Here is a 13,845-nt window from a genome sequence, read left to right on the forward strand (position 1 = left end):
AAGAAGGGGCCCCTTCCCGGTGGGAAACGCTATGATACATGTTGCTCAGATATTTGAAAATTTTGTGCACATCCTTTCCACTCCAGCTGCCATCTGCCCAAGCCAGCTCTTCAAGGTTTGAGTAATCGGATGGACCAGGCAAACCCAGGAGCAGAAATAGATGTTAAAGTGATTTACAGGCTGCAGAGACAGAGCCTGGGGGAAAAGTTAAAGGATCCAGGATTCATTAGCCCAGGAAGGGGGAGCAGAGGGGGTTCCTCCTGGAGATAAGGAGCCTCCTTCACAGACAGCTCGGCCCCTGGGGCTGCAGCATGAAGACTCCCCGGCAGACCAGCCCTCTCCCAGGGGCTGTGCTTCCTTCTGCTGTGCATCTTCTCACCCTTCCCTCCTCCACCCTCTGGGCCCTCCTAGCCTCTAAACGGGGCTGTGGAGGAAAGCATGAGGACAAACTTTACATCCTGGCCACCACTTACCAACAGGACAAGCCACTTCACATGCTGGCTCAGACACAGGCTCAGTAACGGCCAGCTTCTCCCCATCTCCTCCCTCCTCACCACTCCACCCCCAGCCCGCCTCTCCCTGCAGCTGAAGAGGAACGAGGGCAGCCTGCCTCCCCGCAGGCCAAGCCCCAGAGGCCATCGTTTCAGAGAAGAGGCAGAGAGGGCCGGGGCAGAGCGCACCGCAACACCCTCCTGGGCCCCCAAGCACCCAACACGTATCCACCTTCTCTCCATGCACACATGTACACGCATGTGCACACGTGTGTGTGTACACACATGCGCACACGTATGCGTGCACGTGTACTCACATGCAGACACGTACGGGCATGTGCACACGTACGCACGCACACAGTACACACATGTGCACACGTACACACGCGTGCCTGCTGCTCCTCAGCTCACCGAGCTCCCCTGTGACTCTCCTGTCTCCCATCTAGACCAGGAGCTCCCTGAGGGTAGGGACCGTATCTCATTTTCTGTTTTCCCCATGCCTGGCATCCGACAGGCACCAGTACATGTTTGGTGAATAAATTAATGAGTGCGAGGGACGAGCATCTTGCTCCGTGGTGGTCGCGGTATTTGATGTGTTCTGTGGGATGAAAGGTACATTAAAAACTTTTAGAAAAGAGCTGGAGAGTGCAGGAGGCAAGTGGAGGTCTCTAAATCCCATGGCCTTACGGGTGGCGTCACGGAAAGGGGCTCTGGGTTTCTGGGGATGGAAATAAGGATTTTTCTCCCTGCATTATCCCTCTCCCCCCTCCCCAGCAGAAGAGCCAGCAGCCTAGGTTCCAAGCTTTGGAGGCCTTCGTTACAGGCCCCAGAGTCCTCTCCTCCCTGTCCTTTGTTTCCTAGTCTGCTGGAGGAGGGTGGAGAAAAGAGGGCCCCAGGGGCCAGGGAGGGGTGGGAGCCAGCGAGGGTCATAGGACTGTAGGGTCCTGAACCTGTTTGAAGACCCTCGCCCTCAGAAGGGGGCACACAGGGAGGCTGGGCTCAGGGCCCAGGACGCCAGGCTGCAGGCTCGGAGGCAGTGGGGCCTCGGGCTGTGCTGTGCAGCTGGGCCAGTGGACATCTCAGCAGGAGCAGTGGGGATTTTGCACATTGCAGGGTCGGGGTGAGGGCCCAGGAGTAACTGACAGCGCATTTCTCCCTGCGTGGCAGGTGGGTTGAATTTGGTTTAGGAATACACACGCTCATAATCAGGCCTCACACAGGTCACCCACGATCGCCTCTGCTGAACAGACGGGGGGCTGGGTGTGGAACAGGACCCTCGCCTGGATGACAGCTAGAGAGAAGCAGGGTTTGTGTTTCTCCTCACTTTGCAGGCACACCCTCCCTGGCAGCAGGGCAGGCCCACATTCCCAACCTGATTCTGTCCAAACTTGAGACTTTCTCCTAGAAATGTCACCAAACTCCCCCTAGAGTCACCCTCCCTGTCCTGCTCCAGGAGCCCAGGGCATCCCTGGAGGAGGTTTCCTGCCCACTCTTCTCCGATCCTTACCTGCTCCTGGAGCCCAGAGGTGGCAGGTGGTGGGTGGCATTCAGAGGAGCCCTTCCACTTGTCCGAGGCCAAGCAGGCTCTCAGCAATGGCCAGGACTCGACCCAGGTCTCCAGACTCCGAGGTCTGGCCCATCCTGCTGCCCTGGCCTCAACTGCTGGGCAGCTCAGGTTGCCCCAAAGAGACCAGTGAGCTGAGACATGGGATGGGGACACTTGGCTTCCCAGCTCTGGGCGTCAACTGCTAGTTACACTTTCCACTGGTCTTACCACTCCGGGCAGGCCGTCTGTGTCTGTGTCCCTGGTAGGAGAGGGTGGCAGTCAAAATGGGACGGTAAGGGGGGCTCAGGGACCCTAACACATGGGTGTTGGCAGTCAACCACCCAAATCCTCTCTGGAGCTAGTTGCTCAGAGCTCAGTGCCAAGAGCCATGGGTGGGTGGCACTCAGGAACCAGAGGTAGTGGCCTCACCCCAGGCAGCTCCCTCACCCCAGTGAGCAAACACAGTATAGGAGCTTGTGTACATGTGACTCTGGCACAAAGAGGCCAACCAAAGCCTCTGAGCTGGGTGTGGTGGGTGTTGGCGGCCCAGTGGTGGTGAGTGGTGGTGACAGGATGCCTCGTTTCCCTGGCAACCTAGTGGAGGCTGTTCCACAAATACCAGCCAGTGGCTGCCGCCGCTGGACGGCTGGGAGCACTGAGATCTGAGATCCGAGTCTGCCCGGCTGCCACCAGGTGCAGGGGGGCCCTGGCCCCCTCCTCAGCGGCCGTCCTCTGTGGTTGGTTCTGCGTGTATTTATTTTGTCATTCAGCAAATCCCTTACATCTCTGCGTACCCATCTGTGCATCTTGGTACAGTCTCTGCCAGGAATGTCCTTTCTCCTTTGACTGGTGAACTCCTCCTCCAACCTCAATGTCCACTTCAAATAGCCCCGCGTATGGTCACATGACCATCCCGAGGTAAGCTCAGGACAGTCAGTGGAAAAGATAAGCTTTATTCAAAAGGCCTCAAGGAAGGTCTAGGCGAGCAGATCAGGACAGAGGGAACAGGTCAGGTCAAGGACAGGACTTCGGGGTGAATAAACCGTTAAGACTCTCCATCAACTGTCTTTAGAGGCATCGCAGAAGGAACACTATCTTGCCCTGACTGGGTGGCCTGGGACAAGCCCCTTTTCCTCTCCAAGCCCCAGAATCCCCTTTCCTAAAATGGGGACATCAGAGAAGGTAATTCTTAAAGGCCCTCCCAGTGCTGACAACTTCATGACTCTGTGATTCTGGGGTGCCCTTTCCTCTCTCTCTGAGGGTTACCTATCTTCCTGGGGAGCTTACATCCTACCTGTCTGTCTCCCAGGCCGGCCTCTGTCCCGCTGGCCTCAGCCTGAGGCAGGGCTGTCTTTACTAGGTTTTCTAGCGTGGGATCCACCGGCCGCTCTCCCCGGAGAGTCCCACATGTCTCCCCAGTCTACCTGGGGTCTCTGCCACTTCCACCCTCACTCTTGCCAGGACTTTCTCAAGGATCTACAACAGCTACTCACTTCCTTTTTTTCTCAGATTCTCTCCAAACTCTTTCCCCGGCCTCAAAAGGATTTTACTCCTTCTGTGGTAGGAAAACCACCGTGTGGTTAATGGCGTGAACTCCACGCTCTGAGGCCTCTGGACTTTGTTCATGTTACTGAAACCAGGCTTCCGGGAAAAGACGGCAGAAAGAACATCTAGTCTTACTCTCTCCCAAAACCTCACGAGGGCTATGGTAAAGAGATCCACATATGCACGCGCACGCACACACACACGCGCACGCGTGCGCACGCCAGGAGAGCAGACCACAGCAAGGTTTGAGAAGCTGGGAAGCAGGTGGAAGAATGGAACTGACTTAGCAGATCCCAGAAAGTGAAATCTCAAACCCACAGGGAAGAAAACTAAGAACTAGAGTTGTGCGTCTCAGAATTCTCAAGGAACTAGAAGTATCAGGAAACTTTAGAAGTCGGAGTAAAGGCGTGGCTGAAATGAGGAGGGTTAATCTAAAGTAGCCAAAGAAGGAGGTGGGTCCTGGGGTCCCCTCCACTCCTCACTAATGGGCAACTGCCCATTCCCACCCCAAGGGAAGACTGGAGATTTACACCCTGGAAAAAGGTAAAAAGTGACCCTTTGGATTGGAGGATATGGGGTCTCACCACAAACGGCGGGATTAAGTTAATGTGGGAACTCTGAATGCTAAGGTCATACCCCCAGGCCCCCTGCCTGAAGCCTGGGGGCTAAGCCTTCACTCTGGGGGTGGAAGGGGGCCGCTGGAAATGTCCTCTCTGGAGAAAGGAGCCCTGGTGAGCGTCTGTTCTCACTCGTGCATTCAGACCACACCACGACCCATCACCATGACATTTCAGATTACTGTGGCCCAAGAGCAGATCCTACCGGCTTCCAGAGAGAGGAAACAAGTCACATTCAAAAGTCGAGGCACGAGTTCGGGTTCTTACAGAGGCCCTGGAAGCTAGAAGACCTTTCAAAATTCAAGGGATAATGATTTACGATCTAGAATCCTATAAACAGTGAAACACTTTGTCAAGTGAGAAGTTAGAATAAGGACGCTTCCAGACACGCAAGAACTCAAAATACTTGCCTTCAATAACTCTCTTCTTGGAAACCTCTAGAGAATGTGGTCCCTCAAAAGGAGTAACCCAAGAAAGAAGAGGCCACCGGACCCAGGAACCAGGTGTTCCGACACAGAAGAGCAGCAGAGGAAGCGCCTCTGCAGAAGCCAAGACAGAGGCCGGGCCACAGCTGAGCTCGGGACACGGGGTGGCAGGTCCTGATCAGGGCGGTGCAGAAGCACTGGAGAGATGGGCTTCTCCAGGAAGATGAAACCGAGAGAGCCCCAGACACAACTGAATGTCTCGGGAAGACCCTTTGACAACTGGCAAAAAGCCTGCAGTGGAATCGGTGATAAATGCACGGAGAATCAGGCTATGAAACAACACGGTGATTAATTTCAGGGATAACAATACTCTGCAGAGAAGGAGAAGGAGTCGTAAGTCATAGTTCACCACACTTTTCAACTATAGAAAGTGTTTCCATGGCTTAATAATATAAAGAGTGGCTGGATCGAAGCAAAATTGCATCACAGTTCAACGGGGACCAAGGGGTATGGGAAGGGTTCACACGTCCCTGAGGAGCAGCGGGTGGAAGTCAGGAGACAGTGTCCACACGGAAAAATTAAACAGTGGGTGTGCACGCGTGTATCTGAGACGCAGAGGCCAGCCCAGATCCTCGGGGAGCAAGTGACTGCTTCGGGGCGGGAAACATGGGCGGAGGGTCCGGGGCTCCTGTTGTGTTTTCACAGCCCACCATCTAGAGCACTCTGCCCCCTTAGTAGATGCAGCGCGTGAAACTGAGAGCACAGGGGAGCGCAGGTGGCTGAGGCTCCTCGCTCGGGTGAGGTGAGCAACGGCCTCGTGGAGAGCCCTGGACAGCACGGAGGGGCACATGCCTGTGGACCGGGATCTACTTCTGGAGCCTGAGTTGCCAAATTACAGGCTTCCTGAGGCAGCCTACAGTGCAGAGGCCCAGAACCAGTGAGAATCCCGAAGCGTCTCAAGTCCCACCCTCCAGGACAATGACGGGAACACAGCAGCAAGCAGTGGCACTTTCCAGCCTGGCCTCACCGTGGACGGCGGTCACCCACACCTGATGCAGCCCCAGGTCCCAACCTGCCCTGGCCTGGCGCCCCTTGGGTGCTCTGAACGTTTGCTTGAATTCATGTCATAGACAAAACGTTGAGCTAAATTTGATCTCAAACCTGGTGTGGCGGGGGGAGGGTAGGGGGGTGGTGTAAGTCTTTTTAAGGCCATCTTCAGGCTGTAAGTAACAAAATTAATACACATGTGTGTTCTGGCCCCGGACTTACCCTTTCTGATCCTCACATCCTCTAAGGATGTTATAAGGGAGGCGTTTTAATTTTTCTCTTTGCGCAGAAGGCAAAACTCAGAGTCTGGGAGGTTAAAGCATGAACCCAAGGCCGCGGGGCTCCTTGTGGAGCCTGAGAAGATATTCTCAAACTCCCCCAGCTGTGCACGGGGCATTTTATTTATTTGTTGCTTTTTATTTCACCTTTAATTTCTGTTTCCATCAGGCCTCCCAGAACCCACAGCAGGGAGGAGGGAGGCTGAGGCGTCCAGGCACTGGAGACGGTGCGTACAGACCCCAGTGGAGTGATCAGCTGGCCTGCCCAGCTGCACCTTCTCTCCTCACACAATTCATCTGAGACAGGCTCAGGAAGCAGCTGAGGGAGGGACTTCCTTTACACAGCCAGGGGGCATCAGATCTGGAGGGAGAGCAAGGGGAACCCATCCTGGGATCTGAACCCTCCAAGAGGGACTGAGCAGAGAGGAGGGTCAGGGGAAGCGGGAGACGACGTGGATCAAGCCCTGGGCCTGGGTTAAGCTCTCCACCCAGGCTCTCATTTAATTGTCACAACAATGTTATACATAGGAAACATTACCCCCACCTTCCAGATGAGGAAACTGAGGCCCAGAGGCTCCCGACAGGCCAGGCTCACCCAGCTGGGAAGTGGGAGGTGGCACAGCAGGGCCCTTCCCACCTGCCCACACGGACAGACCAGAGTGAGGTTGCTGGGAGTCAAAACTGCCACGTGGGACCTGTCCTTGGTGTCGCGAGGCACACCTCAAACTGCAGAGGGATTGACTCAAGAGAGGGCGTTAGCTGGTGGCGGGCCTGTGGGAGCTCGGTATTTTTAGTCATTTTGTCATACAGACCAGGATGGAGAGATGGGAAACCACAGGGGCTGGCACAGGCCTCGGGATGAAATCATGAGCCCAAAATAGGTGGAGCCGCAGCCCTCCGACGCCTGTCGTGGAGCCTCTGCGCTGACAAGCCACAAACACACTGGGTCCTTTTTTTATTTTTGTTTTTGTTTTTTGTGGAGGGCCCCAGACCTCTTTTAGAAGGTATTAAATCAAAGGATGTTGGAGCTGGCAGGAACCTTAGAGATTGCAGAGTCTGATCCCTCTCTGCGTGATTGGGGTCACTGAGGCTGGAGAGCAGGGAAGTTTCATCTAAGTGAGCGGCAGAGTGGGGACCCATCCAGGCCCCTGGGCTGCATCCTCTCCCCCGTGCCCTACTGCCTCTGCACCAGCCTCCTGCCCTGGCTGCCACCCCATCTCAGGGGCGGGATGAGGCAGCATGTGGAGCCTACAGCTGCCACACAGGGAGTTAGAAGGCCCTGGGCTTGGGGACTGTGGACCCACCGCTTTCCTTTTTTTGTGATGCCCATTTCTCAGATCAGAATGTTGTGGTTTTTCATGAGATTCCAAGGATACAGCATGTAAACACGACTTCCTGCTCCACCGACCTGGGGGTGTTTCTGGAAGCAAGGTGGTGTACAAGGTGGCATAGGCATCCCTGCTGGAAGCCCCCAGTCCCTCCTTCCTCCATCCTAGCAGAACCAGATGGTGTCAGGTACCCGCTCTCACGAGTTGTCAGCCCCCAGCACCAGAGCCTCAGGACCATGGTAGTGACCTCATTCTCCTGGCTGGTCACTGTTCAGCGTGGGCTTGTGACACAGTTCTGGCCAATAAAAGATGAAAGGAAGTCTGCAGGGGGCTTCCAGGGAAGGCTCCTTCATGATTAAAAGGGATAAAAAAGCACATGGGAAGAAAGAGTCCCTGGACACTGTCATGAAAACGTGACAACTGGGTCCATTATAGCTTTACCACGAGGGGCTCAACTTGAGGGCAAAAGACAGCAGAGCAGAGAGAGGAAATGAACTTGGGTCCTTGTGGCAGATCTTGCCTCTGACTGCTTGCCATGTGAGCTCACAGGTGCGTTTACCTTGGGGGCTTTTAACATTTGAAGCCCAGATCATACCAGATGCTACCGATGAGTCTGAATGGAAGTACACAGTAATTTTATTTTTAATGCCAAGGCTGACTCAGGACTTGGATCTCCTTGTGACCCTTTCAAATGATGGTGCAACCTCATTTATCCAGCAGCTTCCCTCTTTTATTTGAACTTCCTGATGCAGACTTTTAGCCTCTCACCTGCTCCCAGGGCCTACGTGTCTTGTTCAAGGTGTGTCACTCTTAGACCATGAGGTCAGGCGTCATGGCGATGCCAGCAGACATGGTGAGTGCGTTCTGCATGACCCAGCATTGCTGCTAGTCCTTGGCAGTGCTGGGCACCAGACTGGGGAAATCTGTCTTCTGGTCCATGCTGTGTGATCTCCTCTCCCCACCTCATGGTTCCAGCATCTTACTCGTGTTCTCTCGCCATTCCTCACCTGGTACCTGCCCTCAGATGGTGGGCGGGATCGAATTCCATGCAGGGGCTCAGAAGGCTCAATTCTGACTCTGCCACAGATTCTCTGGGGAGGAGCCATGTCTCCAGTCCGAGCCTCAGTTTCCTCACCTAAACCATGACGGGGTTGGGTTATAGCAAGTCCTGCTTCAACCAGGACAGCTCTGTTTATGCCTCTGGGTTTGATCTTATATCTGCCCCCAAAGATTTAAATTCACTGGATGAGATTACCTTTAAGGGTCCTTCCAGATCTGATGTCATTTTCTACCCCACGTGGGAACAATCTAATGCAAAGCGTGCACCACAAGTATCCACAGGGCAGGGCAGGGGATGTGAACAAGTGAAGAGGGCCCAGTGCGGGCAATAGGGAACGGTGAGGACTGAGGTAAACGTAGGAGCATGGACAGCTAAACGGACCGGCTGTATTTTAGTTGTTGCCTTGAGGAGTTCATAATCAGGGCTCCCAGAGTTTCTGATTTTTTGAGAGAAACCAGAAATCTGACCTTCTATGGGAAATATTTGGGCTCAAGCCAAATGAAGGAAATCCAGCGTGTGGGCTACCAATTAGCAATCCTTGTGTGCGGAGCAACTCCCGTGCAGAAGAACTGTTGAGTCGAGGGATGAATCGAAGTGTAATTGGAGTGACTGTTTACTCAGTGTCCCTTGAGTGCAAAGCCCTGGGCTCCGAGCTTCACGGGCAGCATCTCATTCCCTCCCGCCACGACCTGCGACCTCTGGGGACCTTGCCAGAGTCTGCCTTCCACCCCGCCCCCTCCCTCGTGAGTCAGTTTTAGCCCCTGTGAAGCCCTGCAGTTTGTCCCTCCCAAAGGCAGCCAGTCCTGAGCTGAACCACAGAGTTTAATCTGGGAGAGGGCTGGAGTGGGGGCCTGTGAACACGGGGTGGAGGTGGTGCAGCAGTGGTAGGAGGGAAAGAGCGGTGACAACGCTGTCAGCGCCTGTGTCGTCAAAGCAGGGGCCCACCTGTCAATGGCCTTGACTGCACTCTTTGCCCTAAAGGCCCAGGTGAGTAGGTGTAGTTTGAAGGCAAGAAACTGGGAAGGGAAAAAAAATCAACAGTTACTGAACACCTCCTGTGTCCCAGGCCCTGTCCTTTATGTATGTTACTTCATTTAATCCTCACAACGACTGATGAGGGTGATATCCCCATTTTACAGATGAGGAGACCGGGGCTCAGCAGGTGAAAAACATCAAATCCAGGCCAGAGGTCTGGTCCATTTAGCTCCAAAGCCTGTGCTTTCCACAGTACGAGCTGCCCTTCCACATCCTATCGCAGACAGGTGGTACGGTTAACTGGACTAACTACAGCTCCTGTGAAGACAGATCTTACTGCACTTGGCTCTTCAGGGGGGCAAAACAGCGTGGCCTGTTCCATATGTCTGCCCACCAGGAACAGCGAGGCCACAGCTTACAGCCTCCTGCTTTCCCGGACAGTGTGTTTCTTCCCACTGTTCTCGGCGAGGAGTGGCCCCAGCCCTGTTGGCTCCTGTCATTCCTGGCTGGTCCCCCGTGATCAAGCCGGGAAGGGCAGGTGGTCGGAACAGCAGCGTGTGTGTGTTGAGCTTGTGACTGTAACTCTGGGTGCGTGTGTCTGTCTGTCTGTCTGTGTGTAGTTAAACCTGATGGGGAGGGGGTGAAATTAAAATGTGTATGTGTATTTATGTGGCTAAGTACCAGCTTGTCTGTGTGTGTGTGTGTGAGAGAGAGAGAGAGAGAGAGAGAGAGCGAGAGAGAGAGAAACCTAAATTTGTGTGCATGTCTCTGTCCTTCTGTCCTTCTGTGTGGCTGAATTTCAGCTCAGACCCCTGTCGCCGGAGCAGCAGCTCCTTCGAGCCAGCGTGAGAAGGTTGGCAGCCCTACCAGGCTCCTCATAGGAATCCTCCAGGATTAGCTGTCAATCTCCACTGCTCTCCTCTCAGATGGGTCCGGACAGGTCTGGATGAACATAAATTCTGAATCTCCTGTGGGCCACGTTTCTTCCATAAGATTCCCCTCTGTCTGCTGGAATGAGCAGAGTGAGATCAGACTGAGGCCTCATTCTGGGGGCTCCCCTCTAAATCACAGTGCCCCGAGGCCGCCTTAGAGCCCCGTGCTCCTGGGACATCAGGGTCTTGGGAAGGCAACAACACTCTTCCTGGCAGGGATGGAGGTCCTCCTTAGCCCCTCCCCACTGTGGCCCCAGCCTGGAAAGACCCCAGTGCTCAAAGGACACGGATCCCAAGGGGCAGACATGACATCCGCCTCTGTCTCTCTCCCAGGTGTCACTAACTAAGGGACCCTGGAGCCAGTGCCTTTCCTGCTCTTGCCCTCATTTCTAACGACCCTGAAGTTGTACCTGTGACAGGGGCCCAGAGACCCACCTTCTCTGTAGATTTCAAGCCCATTCCTTCCCAGGAAGCCCCTCAGGCCTGGGGAAGCATCTGGGGTGTGGAAGGAGTACTTGCCTTCACCTCCAGACCTGCCTCCGCACTCACTGGCTGGGGGGTCTGTGGCCAGTGGGCTCCCCAAGCCCCTCTCCTCCCCTGAAGCAGAGGTTAGATTCACGTCCACCTCAGCTGAGACAAACAACTGAGTTCTGTGCAGTGTAAACTCTTGGTGAAAGAACTTTGCCCAACTTTTTCTCTATCGTGTATGTAAAATACCTTTTGCTCTTTGTTATCTGTACAAGTTTCTTCTGGTTAAAGATAATACATCCTTTTTCAGTGTTTACTTTCAACATCTCTGAACTCTTATGTTGTAGATGTAAATGGGATAGAGTGGAATTTTGTCTTTTATCCAGTCTCACAATCTTTAACAAGATTATTCAATCCCCTTTAACAGTTTCTGATTTATTTCTTGTTAAATGTAACATTTTTTCATAATGGTATTGTAGTGCTATATTTTTAAGTCCTTATCTGGTAAAGATACATCCTAAAATATTTATGAATAAAATGATGTGATGTCTGGGATCTGTTTTAAAATACTCTAAGAAGAAAAATGAGGGAGAGAATTGAAACTCGATTATTAAGTGTCTAGGATGATGGGTACATGAGGTCCATTACACTGTTATGTCTATTTTTGTACATTATTTAAATTTTTTATAATAAAATATTTTATTTAATCTGCCATCTTATTTTATAGTTTCTAATTGTCCTGCCTATTCTGTTTCCTTTTCTCTCATATCATGCCTTCCTTTAGATAGATTATTTTTTAGCATTCTACTTGTTTCCCCTTACTCATTGGGAAATTACATATTCTGTTTGAATGCATTTAGCGTTTACCTTTAAAATTACAACCTGCAATCCTAGCTTAGCCGTCTTTTTACTCTGCTCCCTCCTTTTAACTCCATTTACTTCTCCGTCAATTTACAGGCAATTGTTGTCATGTATTTAAAACCCTACAGGACATTGTTTTCATTGCCAGATACAGTCCGTGTTCATTTAAATTTATCCACATATTCCCTAGTTTCTTTGTTCCTAGTATCTTCTTGCACTTCAGTCTTTCCAACTGGAGTTATCTTTCTTCTACCTGAAGTAGATTCTTTGGAATTTCCTATAGTGTAGGGCTTTGTGTGAGACTCTCTTAACTGTCCTTGCATGAAAACACCTTAGTCTTTATTCTTGGAAGATATTTTGTTGAGTGTACGATTTGAAGTTGGCAGTTATGTCAGCAGATCGAATTCTGTTGTCTTCTGGCTTCTGTCGCTGCTTTGAGAAGTCAGCCCTCAGTCCTGGTGTCGCTCATGTGAGGTTTCCCTCCAGCTGCTTTTCAGATGATCGCTCTTGGTGGTTTTTCTGAAGTTTCACAACGATATAGCTAAGTGTAGATTTCATTTTATTTTTCCAACATGAGATTCATTGTGATTCTAAAGTTTGTGGATTAATGTCTTTCTTTTATTAGTCGTGGAAAATTCTCAACCATTAGGTCTTCAAATATCACCTCTGCCACATTCTTTTTCTAGGATTCCAATTTTATATGTATTAGACTTTTCCACTCTTTCTCTTGCCTTTTCACCCTGAATTTTCCATCTTTCTGCTCTTTCATGTTGCTCTCTGGAAAGCTTCTTCTAGCCTATCTTACAGTTCATGAATATTCTCTTCAGCCATGTACATTCTGCTATGGAACCCATTCTTATAATTTTGTGTGTTTTTTTAAACCTGCATTGGGTCTTTGTTGCTGTGCGCGGGCTTTCTCTAGTTGCGGCGAGCAGGGGCTGCTCTTCGTTGTGGTGCGCAGGCTTCTCATTGCGGTGGCTTTTGCACGGGCTCTAGGCACGCGGGCTTCAGTAGTTGTGGCACGCGGGCTCAGTAGCTGTGGCTCCCGGGCTGTAGAGCGCAGGCTCAGTAGTTGTGGTCCACGGGCTTAGTGGCTCCGCGGCATGTGGGATCTTCCCGGACCAGGGCTCGAACCGTGTCCCCTGCATTGGCAGGCAGATTCTTAAGCACTGCGCCACCAGGGAAGTCCCCATTCTTATAGTTTTTATTTCAGTTATTGAATATATTTATTTCTATTTGGTTCTTTATCAAATTGGCTCCATGACTTTTGATAGTTTCCTATTCCCTGAAGGTATTTTCAGGCCTGCCTTTATTTTGTTAAACACAGTCAGCATAGTTGCCTTGTAGTCTGGTTCTTGCACGTGGGGCCTAGTTTCCTTGAAAGCCTCGTTCTCTAGGATTCTTCTAGTCATCGTATTTTAAAAATTACCTGTGGGAATAATTTGCCAACCATGATAAAGATACCTTCCCCCAGAGAGGATTTCCATTTGCTTTTCCCACACCTGGAAACATTACCAAGTTCAAGGCTTGAGAGTTTATGACCCAGGGGCTTTTCCACTTCCAGATTTTAATTCTGTGTCTCTCACCTCAAGAATCTGTCAAACTTGGGTTTTAAACTTCCGGGTTTAGCAAATGACCTTGGTGCAAAAACATCTTCAATTGAGGCTTAGCTCTCCGAATGCATGTTCCTTTCATTTTGGATATGGTTGTTCCTAGCTGTCTTGAAATCTCTTTAATGCTGTGATGAAGATGCATCTTAATCATATGTTTTTGGTTCCTTTCAGTAGCAGAATTAACCCAGATAAGCTGCCAACCGTTCTGGAAATGAGAAGTCCTTTTGAATTTTAGACTCTAGATTCTAAATGTTTATCCTAGAGCAGTGCTTCACAAGCATTAATGTGCGTACAAATTACCTGGAGATCTTCTTAAAATGTATACTTTGACCTAGTAGTCCGGGGTAGGGGTCTTGGACTGGCATTTTTAACAAGCTACAGAAAATGCTGATGCTGCTGTGGTCCATGGACCGCTACTCTGAGTAGCAAGGCTATAGAAAACGCTTTCCCAGAAAACACTGGGAACCTGTAAGTTCCTAAAACAGGGCTCCTGAGTTTCCTAAATGGGTGTTATAAAATCAAGTGTCTCTACTCTCCTTCCTCCTTATTTGGAACCTATGGACTTAAATTTATACTTAATTTTAACAAACCTTTATCCGGTTTCTCAGGAGAGAGAAAATCAGGAGTATGTGTGTGTGTTGGACATTGAGGAGGGTCTG

At 51.3% G+C, this 13,845-nt stretch overlaps 1 long non-coding RNA gene across 1 annotated transcript; it reads left to right on the forward strand.

Annotated features, from left to right (window-relative positions):
* The first annotated feature begins 828 nt into the window (after positions 1–828).
* Positions 829–11,265, forward strand: LOC113624082 (uncharacterized). The gene is made up of 2 exons (XR_003434206.1): positions 829–6,176; positions 9,477–11,265. It is a non-coding gene; the product is annotated as an uncharacterized LOC113624082 (long non-coding RNA).
* Positions 11,266–13,845: the final 2,580 nt, after the last annotated feature.

The sequence above is a fragment of the Aethalodelphis obliquidens genome, unplaced genomic scaffold (genome assembly GCF_003676395.1).
Source record: "Aethalodelphis obliquidens isolate GAN/ISIS:26980383/991018 unplaced genomic scaffold, ASM367639v1 scaffold12, whole genome shotgun sequence".
In the NCBI taxonomy this organism is placed as follows: Eukaryota; Metazoa; Chordata; class Mammalia; order Artiodactyla; family Delphinidae; genus Aethalodelphis; species Aethalodelphis obliquidens.